This window comes from Poecile atricapillus, chromosome 2, assembly GCF_030490865.1.
Source record: "Poecile atricapillus isolate bPoeAtr1 chromosome 2, bPoeAtr1.hap1, whole genome shotgun sequence".
NCBI lineage: Eukaryota > Metazoa > Chordata > Aves > Passeriformes > Paridae > Poecile > Poecile atricapillus.
The window spans coordinates 3,505,526-3,511,525 of record NC_081250.1 but is presented as its reverse complement, the minus strand read 5'-3'; the positions used below and the strand labels follow the sequence as shown (position 1 = coordinate 3,511,525).

Below are 6,000 nucleotides of genomic sequence, written 5' to 3'. Positions count from 1 at the left end.
AGCCCCCTCTCCTCCCAGCAGCGATGACATCCTCCCTCCCATCGCCGTGTGCTGCTGACCCTGACACAGCAATGAAATAAGAAATAAAAAAAAAAATAAATAAATCCGGAACTGCAGAAACGGGGCTAAAGTGACAGGGAAAAGGCTGATTTGGGGTACGTAGGAAAAGGAGAGGAAAAAAAAAAAGGGTAAAGGGTGTTCGATTCAGTAAATTTGATTTGAATAAATCCCTCCTCCCGCTCCTCCTCATTGGTTTCTTTTTCTCCTCCATATTAATGAGAGCAGCCAAGGAGAAGCTATTGGTTCCGTATCGCTTTCCCTTTGCTCAGGCACTCGGGGGAGGAGGTGTTTGCATTTCTCCGCAGGACCAGCTCGCTTTGCAGAGCATTGTCTGGGTATGAGAATCACACACAGGCACAGGGGCAGGGGCGAGAGCACCGGAGCATCTCAGCCCGGCACCGGAGCATCTCAGCCCGGCACCGGAGCATCTCAGCCCGGCACAGCATCTCAGGCAGCCTGAGCACCCCTCTCATCCCCCGTCCCGAGCTCCCGCTAAGAAAAAGAAAACAAAAAATATAGAGAGGAAAAAAAAAAAAAAAAAGAAAAAAGTTTTAAAATATCCCGCCTCCCTTCTTGCTTTTATTTTTTGTTGTTGTTGTTTGGTTTTTGTTTTTTGCTTTGGGGTTTTTTTGGGGGTTTTGTTTTTTTTGTTTGTTTGGTTTTGGTGTTTTTTTTTTTTTTTTTTTTGATTTAGCGATGGCAAATTCCTTCACGGCCAGGAGCTGGCCCATCCCCTGAGCAAAGGCAGCCTGGACATGACCGGCAGGCGAGGGAGGAGGAATTTGGATTCCCTTGGGAGGCGCCGACCCCTCCTGCGGCCGGGGGGAGCCAGCGGGGCTGGACCGCTCCCCGCGGCCACTGTCCCCCCGATGGGGATGCGGCATCGCCAGCACCGGGACGGAGCCCTGCTGCAATGGTGAGTCCTTCCCCGGCCTCCCCAGCTCCTCCCGGGGCAGCCCCATCCCCCGAGCCCGGGGATGGCCCCGCGGCGCTGCGGTGAGGAGCCTGTGTGCGAGTGACACTGATTTATTTAGCGGCTCGTCCCTCCGCCGCCCCGGCTCCCGGCATCGCTTCGGAGGGGGAATTGCATGCGGGCTTCCTGCCCTCGGCAGCCTCGGAGGATGCGTCCTCCAGATTGCTTCGGTTCTTTGCAAACAAATCAATCTCCCTTTGCTGGCGGTGACAGGTTGAGGCGCTCGGTATGGGAATCACGTCTGGTTTTAACACAATATGGCTGGTAAATAAAACCTGATTGCTAACAGCCCCGCCGCTGCTGTCGGCGTTCCCGATGCAGCTCTGCATCCTCACCTGCCGCAGAAACTCTGATTCACCCTTCGAGCAGTGCAGCAGGACCTGCTTGATTTTACTGAGGGCTAGTAGGGAGAAACTGCGGTTCGTGTGCCTTTGACCTCTGCCAGCGTGCCCCTGGGCACTTCTTATCAGTGTTGGAACAGCTGGCTCTGATAACACCGTCCTCATGCAGAGCACATCTCCGCTCGGGGATGGCACACAGGACAGGCTCCTGTCCGCTGTGCTCTCAATTTAGGATGCGAAGCGCTCAGGTATGTGCTGGAATCTGAGGAGTTTACAGCCAGGGAGAGAAGGAGAATGCAATAATGCAGCTTGCTGTGCAGAACTGGAAAATGCACGGGAATAAAAGAGAGATTTGATTAGTGGCACACTGGTGTTTGTGGCTATCATCCCACTTACACAGCAGCAGATCTGGGAGAACTCCCTGGAAGTCAGTGGATTTCTTCTGCATCTGATCTGCAGGTAAACAGAATCTGGCCTTTAGCTTGAAGGATGCATTGGAGTAGCACTGGAGGTAGCTATAATAAGCAGAAAATCTTAACTAAAGTGAATAAGGCAGCGAAGTGACGTGATTCTTTCTCAGGGAATTATCAATTACCATCCGTCTGGTGCATGTTAATTACAGTGCAAGTGGTGGACTGGTACAGCAATATGTAACTGAAGCAGCTTGGTGGATTTATTTTTTTTTTTTTTTAATTTCATCTGTTGGAGTCAAAAAAACAACAAATGGATTTGCACTTGCTGTTATTTGGGTACACAGCCCCCTCACTCCTCTGTCCAGCCTATGCAGCACTGGTTAGGTACAGCAGGGAAATGCTTCCGTGGCTAATCCAAGGGAATGTTTGATTCCTGGAGGTTAATGATAGCACAAACTCCTGAAAGTGCTCCTGGTGTAGCTGCAGAGAAAGAAGGTGTTATACAACCATCTCTCTCTGGCTAGTGCCAAACACCCTGGAGCTGGCTTGGAAGAAGCTGTCCCGTAGGATGGGTAAGGCAACACTGGAATTTGGTGAATAATTAGGGAATGCTGGTCAGGGCAACAAGGGGAGTTGGATTAAAGTTGATGTGTCCCCTTATGTGTGGGTTGTGGTCTTCCACTTTTATTCCCACCTGTTTCCATGTGCTGTGGGCCAGGGTTGCTGCTTTGCTGTCATTCAGGACAGCTCCAATTGAGCTCATTTTGTCCTGGGCATTTATCTCGGACACCGCAGAGCGGAAGATTTCCGCTGTTTTGTTCTCTCCAACCAAAGACGTGTGAAAGGCTGGGAGGATAACCACAGGCACTGCACAGCCTTCAAGGTCACAAGAAGGGGCTTTTTTGTGTGATAAATACACTTATTTCTCTTTAAACAGTCTTTGTGATTGCTCCTCAGCTTTATCTTTCCGTCATCCATGGGGGTCCCTGCAGGAAACTGGAGGGGTCTGTCCTCGCTGTGGGTTTGAGATGTCTGCTCTTGGCACGGTGGTGCCACAGCCTCAGACCTGCTGCTGCTGCTGCTGGTGTTTGTGAGGCTCGCAAACACGGAGGCAGGAGCTGTGGGATGCTACCAGGGAGAGAAAACCTGAGATTTCTCAGCTGGTGGGCTGCACTGCTGAGCACATTCAGACCTTTGTTCATCACGTCTCTCCTCGTTTGGCTGGCTGAGACGGCATCCTGGAGATAGTTTTTTCCTGGGGTTGAGTTCCATATGTGCCTGTGCCTTTGCTAAGTTCAGCCCCGTGTCCCTGAGCTGATTCATTCCAATGTAGCAGATTTTGTTTGCCTTTCCTTCCTTCTGAGCACACTTAGTACAAACAGTCTAATTCCTAAATTAGCTCAGATTATCTTGTAATGAAACCAGAGTATCTGAGTTAAGAAGCGCTAAGAAAAGTGAACTCAGGGCAGGATCATGCTGTAACTCATGCCTGGTGGAAAAATCTGCAGAAATACCAGGTCTTGCAGTTAGTCCTGACTTAACAGAGAAATTGCTTATTTGCCACCATTCCCAGGAGAGGAAAAGTGATCTGAGGATGTGGAAGTCAGTGGAGATGCTGAATTTTATTTCACCCTTTTCCTTGGCCCAGGGAGTGCAGCCGCAATCTTTAAGTCAATGAGGGGAATTTTTCTGTTGGCTTGTGTTTCCTTGTTTCCATTTCCTCTGCTCCTGTCACATCCAGCCAATCCCTTACCATCTGTGCTTCAGCACACACTGCAGTCAACAGGGTTTTTGAGCGAATTTCCCACATCAGGACAGAAGTGGAACAGCTCTGCTGAAAGGGATGTAAATGCAGCAGTGAGGAACTCTCTGTGTTTTGCTATCCACAACTTGAAAGTCATCTTTGCTGACAGTGTCTCGTCAGGGTGAGCTGTGGCACGGCTGAAGCAGGCTGCTCAGAGGAGACTTTCCCAGTTCCCTTGGTGCTGAACTTGTTCAGTTCCTAGGGAATGCTTTGCATACAGAAAGGTGTTTGGTAGTTTTCCACAGCACTAACAAGTTCTAGAATTCCTGTGTCTGTCGTGGCTGCTGAAACGTTGTTTGGATTGTAATTGAGTGGGCACAAATATATGGGGAAAAAGGCAGAATTTTTATTTTATTTTATTTTCTTTTTTCAGAAGCTTTATGGCAGAGTATCCACCCCTCACCTCACTGCTTTGCTGGTGTTTTATCCTCTGACCACCTTTTGCTCTCTCAATTTATTATCTGTCTTCTTAGGCTTTCATCTGCACAAGGCAAAGTAGGAATGAGTATAAAACTCGCTGGGTTGTTGAAACCTTGTTTATGTAACTCACTGCAGCTCAGTGACTGTGTGCCCTGCAAGCTCATCTCCAGAGTAGCTGGATTCATAATTTCAGGGCTGAACTCCTTAGGACAAGCTAAACCATTCCATCTCCTAAAGGAAAGGTGGAAGCATCACCACACAGAGGATTTAAAGCCAATGTGGCTGTTGTGCTGAGGAATATTTCCTCGGAAGGGGTCCTGCAGAAATACGCAGCTGCAGGGACTCTTGTTTGTTGCTCTGGTTCCAGGCTACTGTTGAATACAAATTCTTCAATTTATCTGCCCTGGAGACACCCTGATGGTCCCATCCCTGCTCATTCAGGTGTCATATTTTACTCCTTGATAGAGAGCTATGATCTGTAGTTACTTTGATCTATTTAACTGCCATAGCTTTTGTTTAAAATAAAAAAAAAAGTTTTTAAAGCTGAAAAACCGGTACTTACTGCCATTGTTAAAAAAACCCAAACAAAAACAAGCACCAAAATACCCAACAAATAACCCAATAATTCTAGTTTTTGTTAATGTAATTCATAATTCACTCTGATACTGAGAGAAAAGGGGATGAATATGTATATGGTTAAATTCTTCTTAATAAAAATTTTGGCAATAGCAGTAATAATAATTTATTTTGTGACACATTGGGAGTATTGATGCCTAAGAGCTCCTTACTGAGCGTACATTAAACATCTGCCAGGTCTGTTTTCAGGTTTGTCCATCCAGTTTGAGGCACTTCCACAAGAAATGTGCCTCAATCACTGTGGCTTTTCACCCCATTAGAGATGCTTGGGTCATGATTGCTCGGGAGCTGCAAATGGAAGGATAATTATGGTCTGTTATCTATGATTTGTTGGTTTGCTAAATGGAGCTGAGGGTTAGGGCAGGAAAAGATGTTTTAATCTGTATGGTGAGTTAATAGCCTGGATTTTTTATTTTTACTCATTTGTTGCTCAGAATCAGGGAAGTTTTGCTACTTTCTGTCCCTGCAAGGGACAGTGCATTGTCCAATCTGATTCTGTGAGGATTCTTAAGAAAAAAGAAATTATGTTGAACGGAAATGCGACTGAATTAAGTTCTTGGTTTCTGGGGAGCAGATTTTTCATTAGGTCCATCTCTGAGGGGTGGAGGATAGATAAATTCACTCATTCTCAAGAGGCAACTTGTCCCCAAAGGATCCTCTGGCAAAACTGTTGCTCATTTCACGTGGAGGGAAGCCTTTCTCACTCAGGAGTGTTTGGCTGCCTGCATGATGCATCTGAAAACTAAATTCTCACATCCAAGCCAATCACCCTAATTCAGTGTATTAGGAATGAGCAGAGTTCATCCCACCCTGGAGTGGGTCAGATGAATCACCCTGAGGAGGTTCTTGCAGCAGCTGACTCAGATACACATCCACAATCAGCCAGATGGAGCCTTCCATGGTGTCTCAGAGGCATCCCCGGGAAGTGAAATGCCTCTTTCTCCCATCTTTCTTTGGAGGGGAAGGCTGGCCATATTTTGCTAGCTCACAAATTTTGATAGTTGGTAAGTTTTATGAAAAGCCCAGGTTTTATGAAAAGCCCAAGACTGCTGTGGTGGACCCCATATCTTTATTTCATGGAGGGCAGACACAGCTGCTGGAAAATTCATGCCACACGTCCCAGACAATATCCCACCTAGTTATCTTTTTTGTTTTAATTACTTCTTGACTTTTGAGATCTGATAGGCTTCCTTGGTGTATCAACACTTCCTCCCTTGGTCCAGTTACTCAGAGGGATTTGCCAGCTGAGGCTCGGATGTGATTTTGTGGATACACCAGCACAGGGACACATCTAGGACAGCGACACGATTTTCTGCAGGCACACACAAGCTGGCTCTGCCTGTTCTCCCAGCC

The 6,000-nt window shown here is 47.2% G+C and overlaps 1 protein-coding gene across 1 annotated transcript in view; it reads left to right on the top strand.

Annotated features, from left to right (window-relative positions):
* The first annotated feature begins 839 nt into the window (after positions 1 to 839).
* The window catches only part of ADCYAP1R1 (ADCYAP receptor type I), a 139,587-nt gene continuing 134,426 nt past the window's right edge, over positions 840 to 6,000 (top strand). Inside the window, exon 1 of the mRNA XM_058833484.1 lies at positions 840 to 976. The gene's annotated coding sequence lies outside the window, so the exon portion shown is untranslated. The remainder of the gene's footprint in view (positions 977 to 6,000) is intronic.